Consider the following 14,519-nt stretch of genomic DNA (forward strand, 5'->3'; position numbering starts at 1 on the left):
AAAGCCCCTTTAGCATATTGGAAAAAGGTTGGAAAAAGCACACACTTTAGAGTCAGATAGAAACAGGTTTATATTTTTCCTCCTGCTAGTTTAAACTTGATCAAGTTATTTAATTTCCTTGTGCCTCATTGTCCCCATCTATAAGATGATGATAATAACACTTCGTTTGCAGAGCTATTGTGAGGATGAAATGAGATGATATATGTACACCAGCAAATCAGACTGCCGAGCATGAAAAAGGCATTTTAAAAAGTGTTAGGAGTCATGGTTGTCAGAGTTAAGCACACAGATTCTGAAATCATATTACCTACTTTAAAGCCTGGCTCTTCAGCTAGTTAGCTATACAATCTGGGACAAATTATTTAACCTCTCTATGTGCCTCTGTGTCCTCTTCATTAAAATGGGAATAAAAATGGTACATACACTAGAAGGTGGTTATGAAGATTAAATGAGTTAATATTTCTCACACACTAAGAACATTGCCTTGGCACCTAGTATACTGTGTAAGTATATATTAAATTGACAGCTATTTATTTTTTGAAAATCTTTATTCCACTAGACCAGAACTGTTCTATTAGGTACATGCTATAGAAGAATAACCATAACATTGTCTCCGAAAATGTGGGAAGTTTGTTCTAATTAAATCCACATTTCATTGTTCAGGTTTCTTGTCGCTGAAGATTTATAGACAACTTTTTGAAAAGCCAAAGTTTCCAGTCTATGGCAACATGTTCTACCTTGTTACTATACAAAAGACCCCAATTATACTACTTGGTTACTGCCTTCAAAGGTATTTTTGGTAACAATTGAACAAAAAGAATTCCAACAAAAAACTATTGTTTTCTCTGAGATCCAAGAAAGTTTAATTAAAATGCCAACATGATCAAACAGGCTAAGAATGTTTTCTCATTATCCCAATTAAGAGTCAGTAAGATTTGGTTAATATTATTCTGACTGCTCTGGGCTCAGGCAAATCTGTATATTTCCATTTGGTTATTCATCTCTAGTATATCCTGCTAATTATCTCTTTCTTTCTCTCTGCCTTTCTCTTCTTCAACATAATCCTTTTTTTCAAATGCCCTCCAGAGCTTTTCCTTTAAAACGGTAAAAATTATTTTAAGTACTAAAGTTAATTTTAGTCAAAACTTTAAATACCATTTTGAATTAATTCATATCTCATATTCTTCCTATAAAAGGAATATGTGAGTTTTTTTAAAAAGGAGCTTTCCCAGGATTGATATAATTTACTATGTAATTCAGTGTCTACCAGAGAATTAAAATGATTATTTATGTTCCCCAGACGCAGAGAATTAGGGAAACATTGAACTGTGCTGATTCTCTAAAACACACAGTTGGAATTGTTTAGTAATGCTTCATTTGTATGCAAAGAGCCTAACATACTTAAAATAGGTATGCAATTCTGTGTTGATTTCAAGGTTTTCCTTGAAAGGAAGGGAGCCAGTTTATCATCAAAGCTCATATATTCAATACCCACCCCAAAATTAGATAAATGCAGTGCCATGCTTGAAATATTAAATAGAAGTCTGAAATCCAAAGTTACAACTCCCAAAGAAATGATAACTTATTCTTTTATGTATTTGGAATATTAAATTCCTGGCTTAATATATAACTCCTAGTAGGTGTGTGAAATAGTTTTCTTTGGGGAAAATACCTAGTTAGTGCTCTTTTTCAGCTGGTAATTGTGCTGGTATTTTAAAATATGTTATTACACCCAGAGGTTTTGGAAATGGCCATATGTTTTATAAAAATATGAATAAATGTGAGATAGAATTATGCTACAATTTCTGTGAATATCATAATTCTGAATTGAATGCCTTTTGTGTTTTTAAACCTTGCCTGCATAAAAGTGAAAATAAAATGTGAGTTTTAAAGAGAGGGGCATCCATAATTATATTCTAGTTCTTTTATGTACTTAGTTCCATGCTTAGTTGTACACACACACACACACACACACATTTTTGGTTCTTCTTCTATGAAAAAAAAAATCCCTAAAAAATTACAGTGATATAAAGACATAATATATTAAACACAATTGCATAAAGAGTTCTTGATTTTCATCCTTGTGTTAGTTTCTACCTTGTTTTGTTTTCTTATTTAAGAATTTGAAAGAGAAAACAAAATATCCTTACTCTTCCCCATTGTCCACTGTGATTACAGGTGGAGGCTGTCCCACCTGGTTTGTTTCATCCTCCAGGTCACAATTTATGTTCCCAGAAGGTACCATTCTTGACAGCGCTTTTATACACGTGAATACACGTAATGCTGTTCAACTTCATTTACTCTGACTGCATTAAGTAAAAGATGGAAAAAATTATTATGATTATAATAATTATAATTTTAAAAGATAAAAATGTCTTAATTTATCCAGCTCTTTACTGATGACATAATGAGAGGAATTCTAAGTGATAAAGCACATCTTTTTTAAGAAATGAAAAATTAAACCTCCTGAATGACATTAGTGTCAAGGAAAATTCTTCCTTGAAGAGAATCAGATGTAATATCCTGATTCATTCTAATGGCAAGAGCAAAATACCACGTGATACAGTAACATTATGATCATTTTATTGCAAAATAGATGAGAACCAGTTACTGTGTTATATACTAATCTCTTTACTATGCTATATATACATACTTTATCTCATTTATCAGGTTTAAAATAAAATGAGGAAAACATACTTCATTCTGGGTTGATAACAGACCTCAATGAAATAATCCACATAAAATGTTTACATAATGCCTGATGTACAGTGGGTGCTCAGCAAACGATGGCTCCTATTTCAAAACAAGATTTCAAAAAAATTACTTTTTTATCATCCTAACTATAAATGTCTTTTTTTTTCAAACTCATACCTTAGTTACAAAAGTGAAAAAACAACACAGAGAATGGAAAAAATTATTTGCAAACCATACATCTGATAAGGGGTTAATATTTAAAATACATGAGGAACTCAAATAACTCAATAGCAAGAAAACAAATAACCTGATTCAAAAATGGGCAAAGAACCTGAGCAGACATTTCTCAAAAGAAGACATACAAATGGTCAATAGATACGTGAAAAAATGTTCAGCATCACTGATCATTAGAGAAACGCAAATTAAAACCACAATAAAATATCACCTCACATCTGTCAGAATGACTTTTATCAAAAACACAAAACACAAGAAGTGTTGGCAAGGATACAGAGGAAAGGGAACTCTTGTACATTGTTGGTGGGAATGTAAATTAGTACGGTCATTATACAAAACAGCATGAAAGTTCTTCAGAAAACTAAAAATAGAATGACCACATGATCCAGTAATCCCACCTCCAGGTATACATCCAAAGGAATTGAAATCAATATGTTGAAGGGATATTTGCACTCCCATGTTGTTTCAGCATTAATCACAACAGCCAAGATTTGAAATCAACCTAAGTGTCCATTAACACATGATTGGACAAAGAAGGTATGATAAATATACATAACAGAATACTATTCAGCCTTAAAAAGGAAAAAATATTCTGTCATTTGCAACATGGATAAACCTGGAGGTCATTATGCTAAGTGAAATAAGCCAAGCACCAGAAGAAAAATACCACAAGATCTCACTCGTATATGGAATTTAAAAAGTTGATCTCACTGAAGTAGAGAGTAGAATGATGGTTACTAAACACTTGGGGACATGGGGGAGAAAATGAGGAGTTGTCGGTCTAAGGGTACAATGTTTCAGATAGACAGGAGGGATACGTTTTGAGATCTATAGCACAGCAGAGTGACTATAGACAATAATAATGTATTGTATATTTCAAAATAACTAAGAGAACTGATTTCAAATGTCTCCCCACAAAAAATATGAACAAGTGAAGTGATGAATAGGTTATTTTGCTTGATTTAATCATTCCACATTATATACATGTATCAAAGCATCACATTGTATCCCATAAATCTATACGATGATGATTTCTCAATTAAAAATATTAATTAAAAATTCATATAATATGCAAGTTATCTCAAATATCTATCATCATTTTTCCATAATTCCTTTAAATTTTACTACTTATGTACTTTTAAATTTACAATTATACACTAAATGTGTTTTGAAATCAAGTTTCTCTACATTAAATATGAAATATCTTCAACACTTGCAAACTTTTTTTTAAGGACTCTTTTTTATTTTATCAGCAGTTGCTGCATCTACAAGCAATAGTAACATTGAACCACCATTTTTTCTTAACCATGAATTAATGAGAACATAAGAAAGTTACATAATTCAAATTTATAGATTCTTCAATTTTGTTTCTAAGAAACAGCATCCACTACCATGGCCTCCTGAACACTGAACAATTAAGTTAAAACGCAGACTTAACCATTTTGGAAAGAAAATGAAATTATGTTTAAACTTCAAAGTTACTTGAAATTAAGAAAATGTGAAAGTAACAATTGGTTGAACTTTCATGCACCTCATTTTTGTCCCTTTGTGATGGTGCTTAATTTTCACTATGTAAATTGCATTCAGGATGCATGAGCTCCTTTATCTAATCACAGGCTGCCAAGAATCTGTTCAGACATTCACCTAGGTTAATACACATAGTATTGTTCTTCAGTTTGGAAAATGAAGCTTCGGACAGAATCTATTATCTGTGTGTTTTGGTTTGCCTGAGCAATTGTTTCCCAAATGCATATTAATTTTATTTATATTATTTTTAGCTGTGATCCACCTGGGTCCTGTGCCCTGAGCCAACCAGACCTTGAATGAAGACAGCTGTGACAAGTTATGAGGATGCAGAAAGATGGGTTTCAAGTGTCTCAGATTATGTAAACCTAGGGGACTTGGATCATCCTGAGTTCTTGCTTGTGCCATGCAGTAAGGGACACTGGGCAGCAGTCACTGAAGGCCTTCCAAATGGCTTCTCATCCGTAGGAAATTCCAACAAACATTAGTCCTCAAAACACCTAGAAATAATAGGGATTTGTGTTTAAAAAACTGGGGAAAGTATACTGTAATCCCACTGGTGAGTCAAATAGTACATTATTAATTACATGAAGGCTCTGAGAAAACATAAAGCAGCCTATTTAATTTTGTTTAACCCCATGTTTTCCAAACTTATTTTGGAGCTCTTTAAACAAAAGTCATAAAGACTTTTTTCTTTTTAATTTTATCTCACCATTGGACAGATCATCTCGACAACAAATCATCAGAGAAATTTTGGATTGAAACTATACTTTAGATCAGTTTGACTTGACAGACATCTATAGAACATTTCATCCGACAACTACAGAATATATATTCTTCTCATCAGCACAAGGAACATTCTCCAGTATAGATCACATGTCAGGCCACAAGCCAATTTTCAACAAATTTTTAAAAATTGAAATTATTTTAAGTATCTTTTCAATGGAATAAAACTAGAAATCAGTTACTAGTGAAACTTTGGAGACTATACAAATATATGGAAATGAAACACCATGCTCCCGAACAACCTATGAGTCAAAAAAGAAATTAAGCATGAAATCCAAAAATTTCTTGAAACAAATAAAAATAAAAGTACATTATACCAAAACCTATGGGATACTGCAAAAACAGTGCCAAGGGGGAAGTTTATTGTAATAAGTGCTTACATCAAAAGAATAGAAAGTCTTCAAATAAATGGCTTAACATTACACCCTACAGAACTAGAAAAACAACAACAATCCAATTCCAAAATTAGTAGATGGAAAGAAATAATAAAGGTTAAAGCAGAACTAAGCAAAATAGAGACCAAAAAAACAAAAAAAGATACAAAAGATTAACAAAACAAAAAGTTGATTTCTGAAAAAATAAACAAAATTGACAAACCATTAGCTAGACTAAAAAAGAAGAGAGAATACCTAAATAACAAAAATCAGAAATGAAAAAGGAGACATTACAAATGATACCACAGAAATACAAAGATCATTAAAGACTGTTATAAAAACTATACACAACATACTTGAAAATCTAGAGAAACTGATAAATTTCTCAACACATACAACCTACCAAGACTAAACCAAGAAGAAATTGAAAACCTGAAGAGACCAATAACAAGCAATATGATTGGATCAGTAATCATCAATCTCCCAAAGAAGAAAAGCCATATATAAAAAATCATATATGACAAACCCACAACTAACATTATCCTGAATGGGGAAAAGTTGAAAGCTTTTCCCTTAAGAACAAGAACAAGACAGGGGTGCTGACTCTCACCACTCCTATTTAACATAGTATTGGAAGTTCTAGCCAGAGGAATCAGACAAGAGAATGAAATAAAGGGTATCCAAATTGGAAAGGAGGAAGTTGAACTGTCCCTGTTTGCAGATGACATAATCTTATATAGAGAAAAACCCTACATTCCACCAAAAAACTCTTGAGCTGATAAACAGATTCAGTAAAGTTGCAGGATACAAAATCAATATACAAAAATCTGTAGCATTTCAAAACATCAACAATGAACTAGCAGAAAAAGAAATTAAGAAAGCAAGTCCATTTGCAATAAAAAATAAAATAAAATACCTAGGAATAAATTTAACCAAGGAGGTGAAATATTTCTACAATGAAAACTATAAAACACTGATGGAAGAAATTACAGAGGATACAAAAAGATGGAAAGACATTCTATGCTTTTGGATTGGAAGAATTAATATTCTGAAAATGTTTGTACTACCCAAAGCAATCCACAAAGTCAAAGCAATCCATCAAAATACCACTGACATTCTTCACAGAAACAGAAAAAAAGATCCTAACATTCACATGGAACAACAAAAGACCCAGAATAGCCAAAGCAATCCTGAGCAAAAAAAAAAAAAGCTGGAGGCATTACGCTACCTGACTTAAAATTCACTACAAAGTTATAATAACCAAAACCACATGGTACTGGCATAAAAACACACACAAGGACCAATGAAACGAAACAGAGAACCCAGGAATTATTCTACTTTTTACAGCCAACTGATCTTCAACAAAGGGGCCAAAAGCATACACTGAGGAAAGTACAGCCTCTTCGATAAATGGTGCTGGGAAACTGGACATCCATGTGCAGAATAAGGAAACTAGACCCCTATCTCTTGCCATGTACCAAAATAAACTCAAAATGGGTTGAAGACTTAAATTTAATATCTGAAACTATAAAACTCCTAGAAGAAAACACAGACAAAACACTTCAGGATATAGGACTGGGCAAAGCCTTTACGAATAAGACCTCAAAAGCACAGACAGCAAAAGAAAAAATAAACAAATAGGACTATATCAAACTCAAAAGCTTCTGCACAGCAAAGGAAACAATCAATATAGTCCAAAGACAACCTACAGAATGGGAGAAAATATGTGCAAACTATGCACCCAACAAGGGATTAATATATAGAATACGCAAAGAACTCAAACAATTTAATAGTAAAAAAAAAATCCAATTAAAAAATGGATAGAGGAGCCAAATAAACATTTTTCAAAAGAAGACATATGAATGGCCAACAGGTATATGAAAAGGTGTTCAACATGACTAATCATCAGAGAAATGCAAATCAAAGCCACATTGAGATCCCATCTCACTCCAGTTAGACTGGCTACTATCAAAAAGGCAGAAAATAACAAATGCTGACAAGCATGCAGAGAAGGGGAACTCTTCTACACTGTTGGTGAGACTGTAAGTATAACCATTATGGAGAACAGTATGGAGTTCTCTCAAACAACTACAGATGGAAGTACCATACAATCTAGCAAACCCACTACTGGGTATATTCCCAAAGGAATGGAAATCATCATTTCAAAAGGATACCTGCACTCCCATGTTTATCACAGCTCTATTCACAATAGCCAAGATATGGAACCAACCCAAATGTCCATCAATGGATGACTAGATGAGAAAAATGTATTGTGTGTGTGTGTGTGTGTATACACACACACACACACACACACACACATTCTCATCTAGTCATCCATTGATGGACATTTGGGTTGGTTCCATATCTTGGCTATTGTGAATAGAGCTGTGATAAACATGGGAGTGCAGGTATCCTTTTGAAATGATGATTTCCATTCCTTTGGGAATATACCCAGTAGTGGGTTTGCTAGATTGTATGGTACTTCCATCTGTGAAATTCTGCTATTCACAGCAGCACGTATGAGCTTGGAGAAGAATATGTTAAATGAATTAAGCCAGGCACAGAAATAGAAATATCTATTGCATGTTCTCACTTACGGGTGAGAAGAAGGAAGGAAGGAAGGATGGGAGGTAGAAAGGGAGGGAAAAAAAGAGAAAGAAGGAAGGAAGGAAATAGAGAGAAGGAAGGAAGAAGAAAGGAAAGAAGGAAGAAAATAAGTTGAACATTCAGAAAGAGAGCACAGCTGTGATTACTAAGGCGAAAGGGGATGGGGGAGTAGCGAGAGGTTGGTTAATTGACACAAAACAGCTAAACAGAAAAAATAAGTTCTACTGGTGTAAAGTCGAGCTAGGCATCTACAATTAACGTTAATTTACTGCATGTTATCAAATGCTAGAAGAGAGGAGATAGACTGTCCCCATCACAAAGAAATGATTAAGTGTTTTTTAACAGTGAATATGCTCATTGCCCTGATTTGATCATCACACATTGTATACAGGTATTAATACTCAACTCTGTACCCCACAAATACGTATAATCAATACACTTCAATTTAAAATAAATAAATGAATGAATATAAGAAATGTAATACTGGCAAAGTTAGTCTGTAAAAAGGAGGGGCTGGGGGAAGAGGACAATTATTTAGATAAAATAAAAACAAGAACAGCAGCAAAATAAAATAAAAGATAATTTTATCTGTTTTCCAAGTTTTCTGCAATAAACAATTATTATTAGAAAAGAAAACAACAAATGTATGGAAAATGAAATGATTAGAGTTGCCACACTAATGGAATAGAATGCCTGTGAGTAGTCTGAAATTCTGATTTTTCTCACCACCTTTTTCCCATACGAGAAGTACACCAAAAATCACCTACTTATTGTTAGAGCGGCATTTCTCAAAGTAGGTTGTATAGACCATTAGTTCCCAGACATGTTAGTGAAGACTCTACAAAAAAGAGTTTCAGGGTCATAAATTGGGATCTATAAATTTGTGATTAGACTTCTCAGAAACCTTAATGCACTAATGCATATTGTGCATTCTCCAAAGGGACGAATTCTCTGTGTTTCAGCAAATTTATTTAACTATGGATCACCTTTGCCTTAGTAGTATCTTGAAGGACTTTTTTGTACCAAAGACACTTTGGAGAACACTGGCTTAAAATTTTAGCTCAGAAAGCATTTGAAAACAAAGAGGCATGGATTAAAATGGTTTTCAGCAGTTGACCTAAGACCCTGGCTGAAGTTTCAGGTCTTGCTGAGAGAAAAAAAAAGAGAAATTTGCCTAATAATTGTCAGAGACAGCTTGGAAATTTAGGGACCTTGTTTTTAAATATCAAGGAAAGATAGATGATTGATAGATGGATAGATATTGACATATATTATCATAATGGTGATAATAAATTAATATGTATATAACTAAAATATATTTCCCCAACTGAATGAAAGTATATAAATGTGTTTGTAGTTTTTTCCTTTCGTTTGGTCTACCAATATTTATTCGGCATTAATTATGTCACAAAAACAGGCTTAGTACCAAAGATACGAAAGCACTTAGGTAAGTCGGTGACATCTGAGAGTTTAGTCACAGTAGTATGACAACTGTAGGAAAAGAGCTGCATTTATAGAAATATGGGTGCAGAGAAAAGGAACCCAGAGCTTACAGAGATTAGATTCAGGAAAGACTTCCTAGAAGAGCAGGTTGCTGAGCTAAGACCTCAAACCCATTGTACCTTCTGTCCACCACTGCCCCCATTTCAGGATTAAAGCATGGAATTGCATCCTATACATTTATCTTCTTTTTGTACCTTTGACAATGGTTTAACAACAATGCAATCTCTTCAAAATTTCAATGGAAAGCCATGTTTACCCACTGGTAATAAACTAATGTCATTAAAATAATAAATGTAACCTTCTGTGCTTTATATAGAAAAAGAAATTATCACTAATGAAGACAAAAAAATAATATTGGCTCCCAGAATGAAGTGGGACTATCATTCAAATCATCCATGTTGAAGAAATACTGAAAATCTTTTTTTTTTTTTTTTTTTTTCTGACTGCAATTTGGGTCGCAACCCTCGGCACTGCGCTCAGCCAGTGAGCGCACCGGCCATCCCTATATAGGATCCGAACCCGCGGCCTCCGCACTGCCAGCGCCGCACTGTCCCAAGTGAGCCACGTCTTTGTCCCTGCTAAATCTCTTGTTAAAGCCAGCTGTGTGCAGAACTATGATAGAGGTGCTGGCTGTTTTATTGAATCATTAATTTTAAAAAATCACATTTTGCCAGCCAATTACTCAGCATTCTGTGACATGATCAATGATGTTAAAGGTTTTCAGTTCATTGTATTAATCAATTAAGCACAGAATATAAACAAAAAACAACTGTCAGCTGATCTGGATCCATTGCTGATGAACTGCTGTTTAAAACAATTAATAGTGAAGTAATGCTTGAAAACTAAGGGCAAAGGCCTAATTGATTTTTCAAAAGTACGAACACTCTAAATGCTCAATTAGTTAATAATTTGCCTACTAATTGATTTCTTCAAGGTGTCTGACTGGCAAAATTGAGAAAGTTTCTATAAATGCTATCCTTCTACAAAAAACTTGTTTCTAGGCATCTGGGAAGATTAGAAGATCAATTTATACTCTCATTAATAGTGTGGGAAACTTTCTCCAAGGATGAAAAAGCTACTATCAGAAACAAACAAACAAAAAAATCATCGACTAATAAAACTCTGGAAAGCACTTTATGAAGTGAACTAATTTCATGAAGATTATTAATAAATTAAATAGGAAAAACTAATAAAATGATGCAAATATCTACTAGAAATAACATTTACCAAATGCAAAAGGCTAAGTTTAAGACTAAAAGACTGGTGAATATGATGTTTTTAATTGTAGTTAATGAAATAAATAAAGAGAAATGAACATGAGGATGCTAAGAATTCTTCTAATTGTATTTTATTCCCTAATTCTATATTCTCTCTCTACAGGACGGGTTACATGACTTTCTGGTAGCAGAACCTAATGAAAGGTGTGTAGATGATGTGATAGAGATTACAGGTGCTAAAAAAATCCAAAGCATCCTGAAGAAAGATTATGATGCTAATGGTATGGATATTAATAGCTCACATTTATTGGATACTTACTACATGGGAGGCACTTTGTCAAGCATTTTACGTAAATTAACCCATTTCGTCCCTACACATTCCTGAGATGTTAGGTGTCTGTCCAGGTGGTAAACAGTACGTCCGAATTTGAATCCAGACAATATGCCTGCAGGGTCCATGCCCGTTACTTTCTTATTCTCCTTCATCAAACCATGCACTGTTTTAGCACTTTACACAGATTGTATTATTTAATTTTACAACAATCCTTCGTGCTAAATACTCTGCATTAAATACTCTATACCAATAAAGAAATTCTGATCAAGTAGTTTGCTCCAGGGCCCCTGGACCACCATGTAGTCTCTTAGATATGTACAGGACAAGTCTGGCCAGTTAGCTCAGTTTTTTAGAGTGTGGTGCTAATAACACCAAGGCCCAGGATTCAATCCCTGTACTAGCCATCTGCCAAATAATAATAATAATAATAACTTACAGGAATGATGTCATAACACATGGTCTTTGGCAACAGCATTGTTGGGAAAATAGGCTAATTTAATCAGGTACCCTGCCTTAGGTCAGGTTGAGGGTGGTGCAGCGTTCTTTGTAAGCAAATTGTGGGGGGTAGTTAGTGTTCATGTGTGGTGCCATGACCTTGGCTGGCGTTGACTGCCTCGGGGGTCCACCATGTGCGGCCATGCTCTCCAACCTACAGCTTCCAAGGACCTGTTTGCCGGTTACCTAACTCATAGACCTGTTTGAAGGGGACTGGTCACCCAGCCTGGCATGTAAGGGGTCTGGTGACCCAGCCTGGCATGTGAAGTGTTTGTGACCCAGTCTGTGAACGGGCTTGAAGGGTCTGTGAGCTCCATACCCAGCCCTAGCTCAACAATTGGCACAGTCGGCAGGATTATGGGCAGGTAAAAGAGCTCAACAAGTATGGACAAACAGGCCAAGATTCTCCCACTAAGCAGCTGGTGGCCTTTGATTTTTAATTGCTCCTCTTCTTCTCCTCACTCCTCCCACAATTTTAATATAACCACAACTTCACTTCTTTTCCAATGGTGCTGTGAAAAGATTTTTTACAAGTACAAATTGCATGCAAAATTATAAAGTAGGAGGCTATTTGCACTAGTAGGAATATACATATATATGTATATTTTGTGTATAAATATTCTAAGTTCATTACTGTAATTTGCCTTATATGATGACCAAAAAAAGTCCCACAATATTAGCTAAAACTATCAAGCATACATTAGTTGCTAATGATCAGGAAATAGCTGCCTCCTTAAGAACCATCCAGCAAGGCAGGTGATCCAGTGAATTAAGAAGCTGGAGAGAGAGGGGGCAGATGGGAGTTCACTCTGAGTACAGGGGCAAGAGCTGGGACCAAGAATCCAGACTCTGGTCTCTAACTCACCCACAGTGAGCAGCTGTTTCTCCAGTCAACACCAGAGAACCCAAGGCCCTACAAAAAGGTTGCAAGTCTTTCAACCCTACCTCCTTCCTACACTTTGTTTATCCCCTGTGTAAACAGAGATACAAATATGTTGAAGCAATAAATACATTTTAAAGAATCAGGAGCATCTTCCTTTCTTGGTTTATTCCTGAATAACCTTGTGTTAGAATTGCCTGCTATTAATAAAAGATAGGATGCTTGATTAGGGTTTTAAGATTCTAACCCAAGGTCCTCTTTTTCTTTATTTTGAAATTATAAATCAGCATCCTTACCGCCTGGTGTAATTGTGAAGATTAATCAGATAATATATTCAGTGTGCCTGGACATAGCAGGTGTCAAAACAGGCTGAACCTCCTCCTTTCTGTCTCTCCCCCACTCCTCCATGGCTCTCCTTCCCACTTACTTCCTCATTGCATTGAGGAGACTATTGCTCTACCCAAGTGCTGAAAGCCAGTCACTCCTCTCCAGTCAAGTCTCAGTCCTGCAAGTCAAAGGTCACTGTAGGTCATCCTGGCCTGAGTGAAAACCTAGCATCCATCTTCCCTTTTCACTTTGACCTCATCCCTGTGCAGTCAGCCATATGCATTGCTCAGGGAAGGGATTACATGGAATGTAGCGAACAAAGAGTTTTCCTGGCTCTGGAGTTCCAAAATTTCTTCCTAAACCTTAGAGCTTAAACAGTAGATTTGAAATTAAATTATTTTAATTTATAAGTATCAGTATTTTTTTTCTTCTCTCTTCTTTCTTCTCTCCCACTCTCTATATACAAACACATGCAGACGTATGAAGGATCTTCAAAATTTCATGGAAGGATTCATTTTATGTTTTAATCCAACTTTTCCATGAACTTTTTGAAGTACCCTCGTGTGTATGTGTGTGTATGTATTTGTGTGTGTATGCATAATCCAAAGGTTTGGTTTTATTCGTGCAAAGCCAGCCTCCAAAGGAATTGAGTCACAAATTATATGTCCAAACACTGGAATGAGGAATAAATAGTTGAGCAATGAGAATACAATCTAGATAACTAGATGAAAGTTTTCTTTAGAGAAAAGAAAATACCAGCGTCAATTGCTGGTATGCAATTCTAAGAAGGTGGGAGGTCAGTGGTGGGAGGCAGAAGGTGGGTGTGGTGGAAACCACAGGCAGATTAAGGTAGGATCCAAGGGCAGAGGCACCTCAGCCAATGAAAGCCAATTGCCAGCTAGTCTTACAAAGATGTCACCATGACAACCAGCAGCAGTATCAATGCCTTGAAGCAGCATCAAGGCGTTAAACAGTGGCAGGGTGTGTCCAAGCAGAGGACCTGAGTCAACCCTCCGGGCTTTCTTCAGCTGTAGAGAGCAGGGAAGAAAAATAAATGTCCAGAACTGTCTTATGATCGTGAGAGGATCAGAAGAGTGTATGAGAGGGGACATCCAACCAGAAAGAACATTTCATCCGGACAAGGCAGATGCTGAGAGAGTGCATCAATCTGTTACTTGCAACAATGGGAACTACATGAAGTTTTTGTCATGGAGGGTGGTGGTTCAGAATAGCATTCACACATAGTTATTTTTCCCTTTAAAAATGTGTGTTTTTTATACCAGAGCTTACGGTCTATAAAGAATTATGATACCCACAATGGAAGGGGTTTAATTTCAGAGATGTCTAAGCCCCTCCAGATTCACTAAAATGAATTGGAAATTTTGTCACAATAGTATGTTGACTGTCTTAGTCCATTCTGGCTACTGTAAAAAAAACAAAACAAAAATACCAAAAACGGGTAGCTTATATATGACAGAAATTTATTTGTCACAGTTCTGGTGACTAGGAAGTCCAAGATCAAGGCACCAGCAGATTTGGTGTCT

This window comes from Galeopterus variegatus, unplaced genomic scaffold (assembly GCF_000696425.1).
Source record: "Galeopterus variegatus unplaced genomic scaffold, G_variegatus-3.0.2 Scaffold837, whole genome shotgun sequence".
NCBI classification, from domain to species: Eukaryota; Metazoa; Chordata; class Mammalia; order Dermoptera; family Cynocephalidae; genus Galeopterus; species Galeopterus variegatus.